This window comes from Aythya ferina (assembly GCF_964211825.1).
Source record: "Aythya ferina genome assembly, chromosome: 16".
NCBI lineage: Eukaryota > Metazoa > Chordata > Aves > Anseriformes > Anatidae > Aythya > Aythya ferina.
This window is the reverse complement of record NC_140315.1, coordinates 11338018-11356498: the sequence shown is the minus strand read 5'-3', so window position 1 is coordinate 11356498 and position 18481 is coordinate 11338018. Positions and strand designations below refer to the sequence as shown.

At 44.6% G+C, this 18481-nt stretch overlaps 1 protein-coding gene and 1 long non-coding RNA gene across 2 annotated transcripts in view; one reads left to right on the top strand and one right to left on the bottom strand.

Moving 5' to 3' along the window:
• The window catches only part of LOC311445462 (uncharacterized protein), a 342727-nt gene that overhangs the window by 162151 nt on the left and 162095 nt on the right, over positions 1-18481 (top strand). The window lies entirely within an intron of this gene.
• Positions 2288-3135, bottom strand: LOC311445979. The gene is made up of 2 exons (XR_014698699.1): positions 2975-3135; positions 2288-2589 (listed from the first exon to the last, which is right to left on the bottom strand). It is a non-coding gene; the product is annotated as an uncharacterized lncRNA (long non-coding RNA).

Genomic DNA, 18481 nt, shown 5'->3' with positions numbered 1-18481 from the left:
TTGTTGCCCAGTGGGGGTTGCTGTTTCTGAATGAGGGATAAAAGGCATTGAGTTTCATCTCCTCTACCTCCACGCAGCACTGCCATGAACTGTGCTATCTTTTGTATAGAGAGTGGTGGAAACAGTTGCTCAGGAGGAACAGCACAGATTCGGCTGTTGCATTTAAACAGGCTCCGTTTCCTTGTTCATGTATATTTAGACACGGCAGCCAGCTGAGGCATCGAGGCAACATTCCTGTGGCTCTCTGGCAGGGCTGGAGGGCCATCGCTGCTTCGCAGCACTCACCAGCTTCTTCCTGGCAAAACCCTCATTTGAATGAACTCATCTGACAGATCTGTCAAGGAGGGACAGACGGACACCCTCTGGTTCTGTCTTCTGATCTCTGCTTAACTACTTGATGTTGCTTTCCACCTGGGTATCGCAGGCTGAACGGCAGGGGTAATGGGGTTGAGATGTTCCTAGAAGTGCTCCATACTCACAGGCAGGCTGGTTTGCAGGCTCCAAGCTGAGTGTTGGAGAGATGGTGACAACTTCGGAGCTGAGGCTCTGGCTGTGCTGGGTTGCACTGCATGATGTGGGGAGCTGGTATGAATCTGTGTGCTCCTAAAATGTTGCATCACCATTTGGTTTTTAGAGATTCAGCTTGGTGTCAGACTGTCTTTAAATCATCCAGGACTGGGGCTGCTGTGAAGATCTGACTGCATTCTCCACCCAGTGCTGGATGTGTGCTAGTACCCTCTCTAAAGCTGATGAGCAATGAACTCTGCCGCATCAGGTAGATACCTCCGCAGCTGTCTCCATGGGGGGTAGGCGTACACATGAGTGTGCTGAAACCACAGGCTACATTGTCCTCTTGGGAGGCCTACGGAGGTTGTCCCAGAACAGGATAATTACCAAGTGAAAGTGTGCAGCAGGTAGTGAACCGGATTCGGAGCCTCGAGGCAGGTGTGACACAGCAGTGCTGGCACATCCACTGCACCAGCAGTGGAAATGCTCAGAATGCTGCCTGTGCTTGCATGGGGAGGTGGCTGCCTCTGAGCAGTATTTTCTCTGGGAGTTTGCTGTAGGAATCAGTGCTAGGAATCAGCCTCGGTTCATTCAGCCCACTGGCCAGAACCAGATGCTACTTGAAGAGGAAGTTTGTGTTTGGGAAGGACAGTTATCTGATAACTTGGTGTTAAGGGGGACTTCTTTCTGATGCAAACCAGCTTATGCCTTGCAGCACTCTACAGCCTAACGCAGGGACTTAAATATAATACAAAGCAGTTTTTCTTGGATCTGTAGGGAATCTGGTTTAGACCTGCTCAGAGCCTTAAAAGAGACCGGGGACCCGTGGATTTTGTGCTGGGGCACAGGGGACTCCTCTCATGGGACTGTTTCCTTTTTCAATACTTCTCAACCAACATTTTCCATTTGACAACTGATCTTTGCGCTGGCTGCATATTTAAACCAAATAAACAAATAAAACCCACAGCTTCTTCTTTCCCTATAATTTCTGACCTGAGATGACACAAACTTGGATTGGCTCAGGTTACACTGCATATGGCTGCACACAATGCCGTAGCCTTCCCCAAAAACTCCGTTTGACTGCACGCAATCCAGGCTCACACCAGCATGCTCTGGGCTGCCCAACCCGGAGGGCAGCAGCAGAGGTACCTCTGTTCTGCACTGAGCACAGCATCGCCTCCTGAGACAGGAAGCGGAATGGGACATGCCCTTGTTACTCTTTGCTTTGTGCACTCTGCTTATTCTTTCATGGCAATCCTCCCATAGCTGCAGACAGCGTGCCTGAACTTGAACCGTGTGCTTCTAGTGAAAATGGCAAAGGTCTGATGGAAGGAGCAGTACACGCAGAAACTGCAGTGGTCAGACCAGGCAGGTCACACTCTGTTGCCAGCTCATCTGCTTCTGATGCTGCATAAACATGTGCTTCACTTCACGTACGACTGGAATAATTTATAGTGTTTTGCTTACCTTTATTTTCCCCCCACATATATAATCCCTTAAGTCGCTTACCCCCAGTTGAACTGGCTCTCGGACCCCGAGGCCTGGTTGTCCCAGGACATGGAGGCATGCAAGCGTTTTCATATCAGATTTAAAAACTCAGACCACAAAAATTTTGAAACTTTACGTCGTGGTTCTCTCTTCTCTTCTAGACTAGGCAGAAACTTTATCAGCGTTTCAGTTATTAATAGATTGTTTTGCTTTCCTCAATATTTAAGGCCTTGCGTGACCCTACTAATAATTTACAAGAATTTTTGTATGTCTGCATTTTAATTCCGCTGGCTTCTGTGTCAGCTGATGAGCTTAGATTGGTTAGGTTTACCTAATATATAACCAAACAGAGACAGTAACTGAGTGTGGTTTATTCAGATATGTAGTTTCTTTCTAGGCATATGATTCATCGTCTGTGAAGAGAGACTGCAGCTGGAGAGCAGAAACTTTGCCGGAGCGGGGATGAAGCTTGCTCTCTCTTCTTGTTGTCTCCTCGATACCTCCCCTATCTTCCAGCCTTTTCAAAGGTCTTCAGAAAATTAAAAATAGCGAGCTTGTCAGGATCGCAAAGGAAAGTCGTAGAGCCTCTGGGACCTTTAGAAAATAACAAAAATTATCATTGACCATACCTTGGCTGAAGTGTCTGTTCTGAAGCCATTCCATAGTCCATGGATAAGCTTGCATAAAAGCATACATTTAATGGATGTGTAAGCAGTGACCAGCCTTTTAATAGTTATCACATCAAATACGTAGTCGTAATTGATAAAGTTCACATATGCCCTTAATTCTGTGCCTAACAAAGTAGGAGAAAATGTTTTGCAATCTTGCAGTTTTTATTTTTTTAAGGGAAAGTCAGGTGCTGACTGTCAGTGTGCTTTTGTTCAGATGCCCCTAGCCTTGAGGAGTGCTGAGATCTTTTGGCCTATGTCTGGTACTGTTCCAGCAGCACTTCTGAACTTAAATCCAACTTCAGGCCTACCTTGGAGATCCAGGGATGGCACAACCCTGCATGTGAGGAAGACCCTTTTTTCAGGAGTCAGTGGGATTATTTTAAGCATGTGTCTGTGTGCACACACAGGCACACGCTTATAGACACACATTGTCGAGAAAATATTAGGAGGCCTTGAGCAAATTTTTTAAACTGGAAATGAGACGTGACTTAAATAGTAAGGATAATTAACTATAGGAGCAGTTTACCAAGGGAAGTGATAAATCCATCATCACTTGGAGTCTAACTTGAGATTGGGCCTGTTTAGAAACAGGCTCTAGGTCAGCTGCGAGGTACTGAGCAAAATCGTGTTTACTTACGTGGAAGAGAGGGAGGCCTAAACTTCCTCCACTGGAGGTGGGGTTTTCTTTTATGTGGGTGGTTGCAGTCAATGTTCACAGTGCTCCTTTGGCCTTGCAACTTATTTCTTTCCCCTTCTCCAATATTAAAGAGCTTTCTTTGTTTGCAAAATGGAGGAGGAAAAAAAAATGCGTTCTGACTGTGAAAACTGATGTGGGCATGCATCCCGAGCAGTAAGCAGTAGGTACCTCTGTGTTTTTGCCTCTGGTCTCGCTGCCCCGATTGGTTTTGCCTGCTGTTGTTAGCACTGACCAACACTTGATGCTTCTGAGGAAGGTGGAAGCCTGCTGCAGAGGAAATTGCTTCAGGGTGGTTACACAGAACTCACCGTGAATGTGGAAGGAAGGGGCCTTCCTGTATCGTGAAATCCAGTCAGCTTTAGGTTACCTGGATGTACATCTTATCGCTGGTTGCAAATTAGCTGTTTTTTTCTGGCAGTCCAACTACAATACTCAGCTCTCTTTGTGGGACCAGGAGTGCTGGAGCTGTTGTACGTGGTGTGAAGAGACTTTCTCCTTGTGCGTTATTTCCTTACAGTGACCTTTAGGTCTGGGCCTTTGCACTCTGCTCCTGACAGTCCTGCAAGCTTCAGTCAGTGTTCCGCACGGTCCTCTCTGTACCAATTGAAGTATCACAGAATCATTAAGGTTGGAAAAGCCCTTCAAGCTCATCTGGTCCAACCATCATAAAATTTGTGCTGCGTTGGCCGGGAATCGAACCCGGGTCAACTGCTTGGAAGGCAGCTATGCTCACCACTATACCACCAACGCACTCAGTGCAGCCTTTGAGGTTTCTTGCCAAATTTCAGTCATTCCTGTAAAAATCCACTGCGAAGTCTGTTCAGTAGCATTGTTCTGATGGTGAGGGACCGTCTCAGAGGTGTTTGAGGATTCCTTGGGCAAGGCTGGGAGCTGAAACCAATTCTGTGTTTGAGGTTTTGGCAGAAGTACTTACACGTGGTGGCGTCTGAGCACCTCCCTCCATAAGCCTGAATTCAGGTATCTTTGGTAAAATGGACCTTGGGTCTGTTTGTGCTGAGGACAACCTGAGATGCCTTGGCCCAGCATGGGGTGCAAGATGGCTGCTTCCCCTCCCAACCTCCCTTTTCTTTGTTCCTACCCTACCACAGCTGTGCGTTGAGCCTTTCTGGCCTGCCTGTGCTTCCAGGCTGTGCAGGGTCTTGCTTGTTTCAAAGGATGGTCAGGAATTTGACGTAGTCATGTGTAAGATCAGATTATATTGTTTACTTTCTGGGTGTCTCCAAGTGCTCTTGCACCCTTGCAAAAAAAAAAAAAAAAAAAAAAAAAAAAAAAAAAAAAAGATGGCCTTTGTCATCATCTTGCTGAAGATTTTCCCCCTCCCCACCTCATTGTTTTGGTAAGAATAGACCTTAGCTTTGTTTCTTAGACCCCTTTTAAGGTAAAATAATGTTAATGAGTAATTGTGCCAAGTAAAGCTTGCTGGAATGTTTTTGCTGACAAGTGCTATTGTATCACAACTGAATCATTTTTGAAAAATCTGTTTCTGTATGTCTGTAATTTAGTAAAACAATGATTTTACAACAAAGCATTCATTTTGTGTCTAGAAACACAAGTCTCAAGACTTACTACCGTAAAACCTAGTGTGAATGATGAACGACTTCTACTTTCTTCAGTGAGTAATACGTGCCTAAGGAAGGAGAGAGGTGGACTCACCTTGGAAGTGGTAGTCATCATTTACTGTGTTTCTGCTCTTTATAACAACTAATTATAGTCCAATATATTTGGTCAGTGGAGAAGCGTTTGTTTCTTTCAAAGCAAAGCTGTCTGTTTGCAAAGACAGGAATGACAGAAATGGATTTTTCAGCCCTTGAAGATGCAAACCCCCTACATTTTGGATGTGTTATCACCTGTACGTTCACTTTCATATTCACTGGTTGTTTGTGAGTAATTAAAGTTTTGCGTGAAAATTTTAGTATTCACAAGAGATGAGTTCTGAGAAGAGGATAATGATGCTTTAGAATAATTACAATTAACGCCTTTTAGAATTTTAACAAGGATAATAGTGTGCGTGTTGTGGCTTCTTCTTCCCAGTAGTCTGGATGGCGTTAGGGAAAGTACAAGAGGTAACAGTAAATAGCGAGCATCTTCCTATAGACAGAAAAGTAACAGAATGCTTTGGAAAAGGCAGATTTGTTCTGTTTAAAAATATGATTTCTTTCAAACATGGAGAACTCCATTCTGTGAGCCTGGCTTGGCCCCTTGAGCACTTCCAGGAGTTCTGAGAGCTTCTATTTGAGCTCAGTTCTTGGGATTTCTGTATTCCCTGTTGTTGCTATTGAGAGTCCACAGAGTCATCATATTTCATTAAAACACTCAAGTTTTAATGAAAATGTTTCAGAATTGTACAAACTCCACCCCCCAAAACACCCCTCCCACATTTTCTCAGGGAACTTCCTTTCCACCTCTGCCAGAGCATGTGTATCACGTTGCTGATGTGCCTTGCTATATGCTAACTTTTTTCTGGCCAATTCCTTGTTTCAGGGGGAGATTAGTTCTCAGTGCTTGTATATATATATGTATATATATATATACATATATATATATATATATTTTTTTTTTTGTTTTTTATTTTTCCTATCTGGTCCTCTTTAGCAGAAAATAGAGGAAAATTGCCAATCATATCAGTGTACATGTTGTTCTTCCCTCTGATGTACCATAGGAGTAAGGAGTTTTGTAGCACATGTTAGCGTGGAAGGGGAGAAGTGGTTTATCCTTCTGGCCTGAGCCCTTCAGAAAAGCTGCATGCTTGAGCACCTTGCTCTTGGGTTGTTTGAATTAATGCTTTCAGGTAATGTGATTGCCAAAGAGCAGGAGTCTGGGGTTTCTGAGACTACTGCTCTTTCAGGACATCTCAAGTCAGGGTCCCTGAATGCTTAGTCTAGAAAAACCCAGCCCTGCTGATTGTGTTGGCATTTCTTTGTGCACTGTTTTACTTTAGGGAAAGCATTTGCTTTGTGAGGAGGGTAGGTGATGTTTTCATCTCAGGTAGGAGTAAGGATGTGGAATAATTCTGCTGGCACCACTGTTTCATTTCTATATTGAGGAACTTGGTCATTTTTAAACTGTTTTCTTTTAAGTTTTCAGTTTTACATGTATATGATGAGGAAAGGCTAACTTGTTTGTTTCCAAGTAGGATGGAATAATAAAAGCTTGATATGTGAGAATGTGTTGCCCCTCTTAAACAGCAACAGGACACATGTGGATGCCTTTGAGTCAACCTCTTCACTGGGTGCAGTGTCCCCTTCAGTACCTTGATACTTCTGCTTAATACAGCTCAGTTCCTGTGCTTGGATTTGTTCCTCCTTTTGGGCTGAGAGCATGTTTTAAGCCTGATCATTTACTGCAAGGCTATAATTAAGGTCTTGTATATGTTCAAATAGATCACAGGCAACAGGGGCAAGAGATGTCATCAGTCATAATTTCCATAACTTAAAGATATTTATTTTTTTGGTTACACCATATATCTTTTTCTTATTATTATTCTGGGCTTTGGCAGGAATACCCCTTTTAAAAGTAGGCCACCATGTCCTTTCCTACATTCATTATAAGTGGGCTGCAAGGAAAGCCCCAGACTGACAAGGCCTCTACTTTTGGTTTCCTTTTGCAGCATGAGGACAAAGTTTCCTTCAGATACAGCTCTAGCTGTCTCTAGACAGGGAACTTGGCTGATGGACTGCAGCATATAATTTTAGTTAAAAAGAGAGAAAAAAGATTAACTGTAATCTATCGTGCCTCTTCACTACATGCAGCTCTCAAGATCTGCGTAATGGAGCAGGCGCCAGGAGCAACCGCTCTGCGTTTAAGGCTGCAAAACGTCCCCCGTTGTGACACTGCTCTTGGAGCTCAGGACCTTTGGAAAAAATTATCTGTTAGGTTTAAATTTTTCTCTCTTGGTGACAGTCAAAAATGATGGTGGCTCCAAAACACTGATCAAAATCTGTCTGTATGTTTTTTTGGATTATGTGAATAAAAAGTCTGCTGAAAAACAAGCCCTGATACTGAGGGGGGAAAAAAAAAAAAACACAACACAAAGCAAACAAAGAAAAAACAGCCACCAACAAACTACCACATCCTGTGCTTTATCAAGAGGCAAGAAAAAGACAGTTCTAAATATAAAAATAATTTAAATCCTGGACTCTGGAGTTCTGCACAACTCGAGTTTGCATTGAGCACTGTGACTTCTGTGTGTGAAAAAAACCTGTGGGGTACTTTTTCTTTCTTTCCAGAAATGAATAGACTGATGATATTTGAGATGGGATCTGTATTGAAGTTATGCCCCATTTATGCTATTAATGATATGTCGTGTACTTTGTGCTACTTAGGGATTATTTTTTTCCAAGCAGATGCTGGAAGATGCTTCTAAAGCAAGTCGCTACTCAGAGCCCTTCATTTCCCATGTTGGCTTTTGATATTTTTTGCATTATGTTCTAAGTATGAAGCTTTACTTTTGAAAAGGAAAAAATATTTCTGTTGTGAAGACAGTCATCAAAACAGAAGCGAAGTGTGCTTTTGCGCTGTCAGTCCAGCTTTGCATGATGCTGTCTCTAAGCTCATAATTGCATCAGTAGTGTGTGGATTTTATGGCCTGAGACACTGCAAAGCTGTGCGGGTGACTGGAGGAGGATTTCCAAGCCCCTTCTGCTCCACAAGCATTACAAGTTCTTCTGACTTGTGGGAAGCAGACTCCACAACCTGTAAAGCTGTAAAGTAGGTACATTGTTGTGTGCTGAGCACACACACCAGACACAAGGGGGATAACTCCACCCAACTTGTGCACCAATGGTTAGTGGCAGTGTGCTTATATTAGTGGGAAAAATACATATTAATTTCATTTCTGTAAGTCTCTTTTATACTCATCAAGTCTCCAAAGAATCATTAATGTAGGTTCCGTCTCTATTTGTATGTGTACTGGCGTCCTTGGGTGGTCGGTCATCTGGCATACCCTGGTGGTCTTTTGTTGAAGGCCAGAAGTCTTCCTCGCTGCTTATCTTCTGGCCTTTCTTGTCTTAGACAGGCTTCAGCAGTCAAGCCAGTTCTTGCTGGTTCCATTATTTACTCATACAGTCTTTTGTTCCCTTATCTTTGGGTTGTTAACATACGATTGTGCTAAGACCTAGAAATCACTGTCCTTTATCTTGTTCCCTGTCTCACTTCAGTGAACCTAAAGGAGCTTCTAGTAATGAAGACAAACAGGCCCCTTATAATGAGTGACTAAAACCTTGCATCTGCTAAGTGAAAATGCAGGGATATCTCAAGATCTCTCAAGGTCCCTTCCAACCCCTACAATTCTGTGATTCTGTGAGATCCTGGTTTGCTACTGAAGAGTTTCATGAACTTTACAGCAGTGCATCTGTACACATAACTGAGGAGAACCATTACAGAATCAGAGGAGTTGAGCTTGTCTCACTGTATGCTTCTGGAGCAAGTGCCATTGGTGCATGGTATGGCAGGTGGAACTACATTTGCATTCCATTTTTTAATATTGTCTTAAAAAAAGGTTTATTTCTGCAGTCATAGAAGAAAGCTGCCTAAATATAATCTATGTTTGCATATGCAATATATAAATATATATTTTGGTAGAGTTTTGGAAGACCTGGCACGGTGCAGCATTCACATGGGGAAGGCAAGCACAGCACAGTTGTCGGACATCAGCACCTTTTAGAGAGGCAGTGGGGAGCAAGGGCTCTGTGGCATACAAAATCCTCTCTGGATTACCTGAACATCAGGGATCCCAAGCTTTTTTGCGTGCATGCACCACACAAAATAAAAGCACCTCTTGTTCTGGTGAAGTAGTTAAGTCTGAAGGGGAGATTTTTGGAACCATGTTTATGAAGGAAAAAAAAAAACAACAAACAGAATAGTCCACGTAGAGCAGCATGAAACTACCTGGTGTTAGCTCTGATCTGCTGGTGCCCCTGGGGTGTCCTCTGAGGTGCTGCAGTGGAGGGGCCCTTCAGGGTGATACCCAGGACAAGCAGCAGTACACCAACGTGCCCCCCTTGCCCTCTAGTTAAGCTCAATGCTCCAGTGGGTGCCCATCAGTCTGCAAAACAGTGTGATGAATCCTTTTTTTCTCTCCCTTTCTTCTTTTCCTAACTATTTTTGTGGAACCTGGGGCAAAGCAGGACTGCTCACACACTGGCTGGTTGTGCAAATGTGTGTACAGCCCCGGCCAGCTGTGCTTGGAGCTGAGACCCCCGCTGCCTTCATACCCGGGTTCCTCCCGCTGGGCTTGCTCTGCTTGCTGGAAGGTGACTGCATGGCTGGCTCTGCCTGCTTTCCAGGCAGCAGGCTTATGCTGAGGCTTTTTTGTGGCTTTGTTACAACTCGTGTTTTTATATCAAAAGATATTATTATATCGCATCTTCAGTAATGTCCAAAATTGAGGTAATAGCTGGGTTTCCATAAAGAGACCACACGTGATGCAGGAATACAGAAGCCAGACCTGGCTCTTAATTGCATTGATTTCCTCACCGGGTCAGTTCAGTAACCGGAGCCCCAAGTGCAGCAGCTTCAGCCGCATCTGTTAGCGCGAGCGGTTCCCCTGATCACAAGAAATGAGCCTCTTCATTGTTCCAAATATTTTCCCAATTTGTTTCTTGTTACTGTCCTGATTGGTACATGATGAGGCAGAAAAGCTCATTACGTTATTGATTTCTTCATTTTTAGTGCGTTTCTTCAGTGAGCCGTTCTGCAGCTATAGGTGGTTTGCTGGCATCTCGTGCTGCCTGTCACAGCACTGGTTTTGTGTGCACAAAGTCGTGTGTTTGGGTGACAGTGGGACACTTAAAGCTGTATGGTAGATTTGCATTTGCTGATTCTGCTGTAAAATTGGAACGTTCCCTGTGATCGCCTGTGTGCCAAATTCACCAGGAAAACTACTAAAGAGTGTGAATTTGTAACCTGTTCCTTAGTTACTTAAAAAGTTGTCCCAAACCAAAAAACGAGAAGACTTGCCTCTGAGAAGGTGAGATGTCCAGCCAAAACCGCGTGTCTCCATGTTCGGCCTGTGGCCGTAACACCGGTGATGCATTAGCAGCCATCAGCATCGCATTGCCTGCTCCTGTGGCCTTACTCAGGCATCTCTCACTTCCTAGTGTTTAATGACTTCTGCACTTGCACTGAGCTGTTCCTGTTTTTTTGTAGCAATTTGCACTTGCTACTGTGTATTTCCATGAATTGTACGGAAGGCAGAGCAACGCTAAGGGAAAACAAGGAGTCAGTCCGGGCAGCAAACGAGAGAGCTGAAATGATTTGGGATAAACCTCAGCTGAATGCTTTTGGAGAGGAGCAATCTGAACCTCCCAGGTGCTCATCAGGAGTAACCTGGAAGGAATTAATGCAATGATAACGCTGGAATTAGCAGTGATAAAGACAAAAAATGAGATGTCTTGTGTTCTGTAAAGAAACGTGGCTTTGTAATGTGTGTCTTCAAAGGCCTCAGCGGCTGTGATGGTTTAACTGGTGCTCACAGTGGGGATGGCAGTGGCTGGTCACAGGTTAGACTCCTCATGTCTTCGTGTAGGGTGGGGAGGACTCACGGCTTCCAGCTTGGGGTAATCGATCTCGCCTCCCGCCATGGTACGCCGCGTGTACAGCACAGTCCTGTACTTCACACAGGGTGCATGTGCCCGTTCATAGAGGCTAGTCTGTAAGATGCATAAATTAGCCTACATTTACTTGCTAAAATAGTTGATTTTCTGCTTGCATTGGAGAGAGAAGAAGCTCTTAAGAGTGGAGCTTGTTCCCGACAGCAGTCCCCCAGGCATCCGTTGCGTGCCGTCACGTAAACCAGACCTGGTGACCTTGGTGTGATGCCTAATGAAGACGATCTTTTCCTACCATAATGAACAAACAGTGTTGAGGGTTAATTAGAATCGCACTGCATTTGTTCTGAGCAAAGTTGTGCCTTTGAAAAAGGCTGATGGCTGCAGGGAGGGTGATCCCAGCTTTTTTCTGGGTGCCTCACTGCACTGGAGGGTGCCTGGGGAGCTGCCCTGGGGCCGGGCTCCCTTCATGTCGGGGATGCTCTGGGGTGAGCATGGATACCTTTGGGGTTACCCATGGGGTGGTGCCACCGTCCTGTGCTGGGGAAGGGGCTGTGGGGGGGGGGGAGGTGTTCTGGTGGCTGACAGGAGATTATTCACAAGCGCCCGACCCGCAATCTGCACACAGCAATCTGCCCCTTAAATGTTCGGCAAGTAGCAGGGCAGGGATTTGCACGGGTGCTGGCACTGCTGGTGGCTGTAGAAATGAAGGCAGGTAATGAGCAGAGCCAGCTTGTTTGTAGGGAAGCAGGAGCCAACCCACAGAAGAGCTGCTTTTGAATTTTGGACGCAGAACAAAGTTTTAAGCTCCGGTAGGGCCTGTATTTTTCCTTTTCCCAGCCCTCCTGTAAGCGCCCCCCTTTACTGATTAATGTATTTATTTTCCTTTCCTTTGCTCCTGCCTACCTTTGGGCTCTCAGATCTCTCACGGCTCAGACGCGCCCGGGCTCAGGGCCAGGCTCCAGGCTCATGCCGCCAGCCTGCGCCTGCCTTGGTCTGCCTGCAGCACGCCGGGGCCGCCTCTCCAAGCAGCCCAGAGCAAGGGGAATCGAGTTTTTTTTTCCAAATCGAGGGTGATGTGTCCCAGGACAAGAGCTGTGCATAGGCGGGCAGTTTAGATTTTAAAAAATTACCAAAAAAAAAAAGCCTTTTCCACTACAAGGGAGTCTGAAATATTTTGTATGAGTATACTAGTAAAATAGATTTTATTAACGAATAATCAATGGAGAATGGCAGTGTGATTGACATTGATTTCTAAGCCTATTTGCTGAAAAAAACACAAATCTTTGTACTTCACCAGCAACTTGAGTGAAGGTGCGCTGTCTGCGACACGCGGTGTGACAGTCCTGGAGAGCTTATGGCACAAACTGTAAGGAGGAAAATTAAAACATGATTTTGGAGAGAGATGCAGGGATGGGGAAAGAACAACCCTGGCTGTTATGTTGCTTGAAAACTGATGGGCAAATTAAGTAACTGGCCTGGTGGTATCATATGGGCTGTCTGTGGCAAATGAAAATAGTAAACAAACATTCTGATTCCCAGTGAAATTACTCAGCCATTACACCGTCCTCCTCTGCCCTATTCCTTACATATCCCTCATCAGTGTAGTCTTCAGCAGCTAACAATAGTGCCTTGAGAGAGATGGTTAATGCGCCGGGGGTTTATTAATTTGATCCGTTGTTTGGAAGAGCCTCGTCTCTGGCTGCATGCTCTACTGTTTGGGCAGCCTGGCTGGAGGCTTTGCCTTGCTTTGCTGGGTTTAAATGTTTGTGCTACTCTGTGTGTATGTTTGACAGGAAAGGTGGAAGCGTGCCCTAAATGCAGTACTGAAAGCAGCAGGGATCGTGGTGGTCCTTAATTCCAGGTGGTAATTGTTATACGTGGCAGCCTTCAGTTCACATCGTTGTATTTTTCAGAGTGCAGGCATTGAGCAGCTTTAAGGTAAGGATGGAGACAGAGACTGACTGCATCTTCTGCTGGAAGCCACTGGAGATACAGGGGACGTGTTCTACGTGCTTGTGACAGTCTGCGTTACTGAGGAGGTGCCCTGCAGGATTCTGCCATGGGTTTGAGGAAAGAGACACTGTCACTGGGAAATTCCTGCCCCTATCAGAGCTGAAGACCAGGTTCAGAAACTCTCACTTTCCAATCTACTGCGGTGCTGATTTAACAAATCGCTAGTACTCGGGATTCAGAGAAATGATGTTGTGCACATCTGCGTTTTTCCCCTGCTAGTGCCAATCTCGCTAATCTTTGCATGCCGGTTTTGTACTCACGTAAGGTTTACTTCCATTGCTGCCTTTGCAGCCTATTTTCAGCAATAACAGTAACAACTTATGACTGCTGGGTGGGTTTTTAGGGTGCAAGGAGCTGCACGTCTCAGGAGGTTTCTGCTTGCAGATGTAAAATGCTGTCCACGATAATGTTGGCTGAAAGTAAGCTTTGATGGTTTACTATATGCAACACGTTAAAGCTGGTGTGGATTTGCCTGGTAAGAAAAAGAATAGCACGGTCCTCGCTTTGTCAGTTCACCCTTCCTGGTGATGGTAAAAGTTGATCCTTTGCCTCAGTTCCCTTAACTGATGCTTAGGGTTCTTTTCTGTTTGTTTTCTCCAGGTTTACACAACAGCACAAGCACCTCAGCACCTCTGTGAATCAGACCCAAACCCTCTCCCCTTCAGACATCACTTTAGGTCATGCTAAGCATTAAGCCGGAGCGTGGTTCTTCCTGATGCCAGGATACCTGTCATGGCAGCCAGGAGGTCACTCAGGGGGATCTGGACAGTTAAATGTAGAGCTGCGATATCCAAAGCTGTAGTTACTGCAGCTACAAAGCAGCGTAGGGTGACCAAGGCACACTGCAGCCTGTGAGTATCCAGGATGACATTTTTGCAGAGGGCAGCAGAGCATGGTTGCTGGAGCCTGCAGCCTGGTACAGCCTGGGTGTCAGCAGTGTCCTTGCACTCCACATTGTCCTGTGTGGGCTCTGTGGTAGCCACCCTAAGTAGCAGTCACCCTAAGTTTGATGTAGGACGTTGGGCTGAGTGCTTTTGTCCTGACCGCAACATCTTCCAGCATCATCAGCCCAATTCCTTAGTGCCTCGCGAGTCTGCCTGTGCTTCTGGTACAAGCCCTGTCTTCCCTCCTTGCCAGTAGTTGAGCAGGGAGAAGCAATGGGTTCAGAGAAAAGGCGTTGTGTGTGTTAACTATTGACATGCAGCGGGGAGCCTGGCGTGATTTAATGTTGGGACAGGAGCCAGCTGGCGCGTTTAAAATACTGGTTTTGATGCACCAGGGAGATGATACTCTATTCAGCAGCCTCGCGCTGCACAGTGAAACTTTATGAAGCTTGTGATGGCAGCGGGGATTCATGGAGTAAGTGCTGGAGGGGGAGCTGGGAGCTCCTCCGTTATAATCCTGCTCCTGTCAAAATGTACCAGGTGGCTTTGAGTAAAAGATTTATCTTCCGCGTCACTCTGCTCATCAACAAATTGGAGACGTTGAATTTTCTTTAGGTCGAGACAGTCATTAATTAAGTGTTATACAATGTTTGTTTTGTGAACTGAAGATGTGTTCTATAAACTGTAAATCTACTTCTTTTTTTAAAGTCTTAGTTATAATACAAGGGCAGAGAGATATATTAATAAATAATAAATAATTATAATTATACTTATCTGGCAATAAGGATAGTGTATTGGAAAGCTTCTTAGAAAACAGAAAGCAGTGCATTCAGTTCAGAAGTTCCTAAGTCCCTTTTCATAAATGTCATCTTCGGTAGATACAGAGCGGAGCAAGCTGATTTGAAACAGACCTGTGGTGGAGCTGCAGTCCATCCGTGGAGACTTTTAAGTCCATATGGTGAGACTGCCTAAGGAGTCAAATACTTTGTGGAAGGATCATGCAATTAATCAAAAAAAAAAAAAAAAGTAGTAATGTTTTCAGTTAATTTGAATCTATTTGGTATTTTTTAGGCGAAAAAAAGTGTCTCCACTTCAAAGAACAGGAAAAAATCTTCATGATTTCCTGTGTACTCTTTTTGGTAGCTGTCACAATCCATATATTTTTAACTATTTGTTTAATAAAATCTGTTACTTCTTAGTGACAGAGAAAATCATGTGGCTTAAAAATAACACCATGCTGTAACTGTAAGAAGGTTTTCCTTTATCAGATACACAGCACACAATAAAGACATGCTGATCAATTTGGCTTTCATTATCCTTACTAAATGGAGAGAAGTTAATTCATTTTCCCTGCAAGACTTTTTAAAATTATTATTCAGTGTGGCTGGACTTAATTCTGTAGATATCCTGGTATTAGTGTGCTTTGAATTTATTAAACATCGGATATTACCCAGTCTGTGCTGAAGGCTTATTGTAAATGTGGAAGTTGTGTTGCCGTAACCGGTTAAGAATATGGAAGAAGCAGTAGCTGTCTGTCAAACCGATGCATTTACAGTAGCAGAAGTGCCCCTACAGATGCTCTGAAATGGTCAAGGTGCTTTTTGGCAGAATCTGGGGGAAGGAAGAAAAGAAATGGCAAACCAAGCATGAAATGTCCTGTGGCGATCCCTGGGTGCAGGCTGGGGCGCTGCCTGCCCTGCAGTGCTCCGTGCTGCCACGGGGACAGCAGCGCAGGGGAGAGGGGCTCAAAATGGGCTTTGAAAAGTGTGCTCTAATTCCGAAAAGGCAAACAAAAAGCAGCTGCAGAATCTTACCCCAGGAGGAGGTGGGGTACTGGGCGATGAGAGGAGCAGTTAGGGAAGCGTTCCTCTGCTGTGCTGCTGAGGATGCCTGTGGTGTGACCCAGAGGGCCGGCAGAGGATGCTTGTTGACTTGCCACCCGTGTAATGTTTTAATGTGTTCCAATAAATAACCATAAAAATATTTTGGCTAGCTCTTTCACTGGTTTTCCAGTAGAAATGGTTTGCTTAGCTTTCAAGCTTTTTCTCTTTTTGATGTTTCTATACATGGAAGAAAGGTATTTTATGTTCGCGAAACACTGGGCATACTGTGCTTCTCCCAAACTCCCTCCTCTTTAAATGAAAAATGGATTTGATATTGATGATGATTGCTTTTTTTTTTCTTTCTTTTTTTTTTTTTTCTTCTCCCATTTCTTTGGTATTTAGAAATCCCAGCGCAGGAAAAATATCTGATATTAAGAAGGTAAGACTCAGGGATTTGAGGCCACTTCTTAGCTCTTCTCTCATGACCTTGCTTAATGAAACTGGCTCAGTCTGTGCAGGGCTGAGTTCCCTGCCGTCAGGTGAGGACTGCTTCCTTTTCCTTGGCTTTGACTAGCAGGGACAGAGCGTCTAGTTCTGTTCATAGAGATCTCCTGCAGCCTTTAGCTGCTATTGTGCTATGAACACGAAGAGCTGACGCTAAGCACTGTAGGGTAGCTGAGATTAGATTTTGGATCCCTGCCTGAGATCCTGTTAAAGCTAAGTAGGCATTAGTGCTGTCCACGCAGGCAGGGTTAAGGCACCAGAAAGGACAAACTCCACCAATGCAGCTTTGTGTGCTCTCTGTAACATGGCACCCTCCGCTGGAGCCAATTCACCTTCTGTACGACATCTTACACAATCAGGACTAAGGCAGGGCAATTAAATGGGATTTCTTAAGTGGCAGCGAAAGAATGTTAATTGATGTGTGAAATATAATTATCCTCCTGGGCTCCTTGGCTTTCTTTTGTTCGTGACTGGTTTTGATTAAACAGCTCTCCTTGCTGGGCCTATTGTATCCATTCACCCACTCTTTTCTTCCTCGAAGCAGGCAATGTCTAAAAAAGGCTGGCTGCTCGTGCATCCCAAATATTTCCCAAGGCAGGAAGAAAAGGGGAGGGGAAGTGCAGGCAAAAATCAGTCATCCTGCTTGGTATGTGGGTCCTTTGCTGAATGCTGTTTTTGGGTTGGAGCCCTGCATCTGGACTCCTGCTCATGCCAGCTGAAAAGGAAACTTCTATTTTGTTTGCTTAAAAGGCAACAAGTCAATGTTTAAAGAGGCAACCTGAGGGGATTTTTCAGGGACTTGACCTGATTGATCTGGAAAATAAGTTAAATGAGGTGTGGCCAAGAACTTCTTAAAGCAATCAAGCAAATACTTTCTTACCAAGATGGTCAGGAAGCAAGAGGGTGGGATGCTATATGTTCTGCTAAGCATTGCCTCTAAATCATTTCCCTTATTTTTGTCCTCGTGGGCTGTCATAATGCCCTCCATATGGGTGATTATGGCCATCAGGGTATGCCATAAGGTAAGTGTCTGGATATTTGTGGAGAATGTTTCTTCTATATGAACAAATGGCATTGTGAGAATGGGAAGAGGAAACCAGAACTAATGCTCTGCGATGGCTTTCTCCATCCCAGGTCTGTGGATTACTGCTTCTTAAAATTTTACTGGCTACTAGGGTATGGGTAGCAACAAAATGAATTTCCTTTTTCTTTCCTGGTGCTGAACTGATCTGGTATCAGAGTCAGGATAGGCATTTAAAATACAAACACTAATTTTTCATTCCTGAAAATTGCACATTCTGATACATACAAACTTATTTTAAGGTCTACAATGACGTTGATGTTGGTTAGCAGTTTGTTATTCTAGATCCATGTGATACGTGTCCAACAAACAGCTCCAGAAAGTCTTTCTGAGCAAGGGAAGGTCCTGGCATATTCAGAAAAAGGGGGGAACGCAGGACGTTACAGGCTTTAAAACCCTTAGCGATCAGCTGAAGTGCAGGTGTCCTGCAGCTGATGTTCTTTGCACCTTTGCGAGTGCCCGCCTGCTTTGCAGGAGGCAGACAGGTATTTTGGGGTACACTTCATCACTTTGGTTACGCAGTTATGCCAAGTTTTGCTGCAAAAGCATGTGACATCCAAGATAGATGCTTCCTTCCTGTGGCAAGATGAGGATTTTGCATGTCCTGCTGTACCCCGAGGCTCCCAGCAAATACTTGTTGTTCTCTGTGTGGGCCAACCTGTCCTCGTCAAACGCTAATTCCTTTTTTTAATTGCTCACATGTTTTGGACTTCAGAACATTGCTTAATAATAAGTTCCAGTTTCAATATGTTGATGAAAAGATCCTTTGCTTTGTAGCTTGAAGCCTTCTGTTTGCCTTTCACTGGGTAATCCCTAGCTCTTGCTGGGTTAGATCCAGTCGATAACTGTGGCCTAAGAACATCCCTCACATGGCTGACGGTTTGGTAGTTGTTCCTGACCTCTGCTTTTTAAGAGTTCTGTTGTAAGCCCTCCTTAGTCCTGCCTCGTTTCCTAAAGGCTAGTTTGTCTTGTTGTCCCTCCTGCATATCTTTGGTCAACCTCGGGGCTTTTCCTTCTGTGCATACAATTGTGCTGTCGTGTTTTTCTGTTGAGGCACCTAGAACTGCATGCAGTGGTGGGGAGCCTGGAGTTCAGCAGTGGTGAAAATGAAGCTCATTTTTCGGCTTTCTCAGTTGCTGACTTTCCATCAGCTCTTCATCCCTAGCTAAGCATTGATCAGATGTTGCCAGTAACACAAGGGCTTTTTCTCTGAGATGTGGTGGTTAATACCACACGGATCAT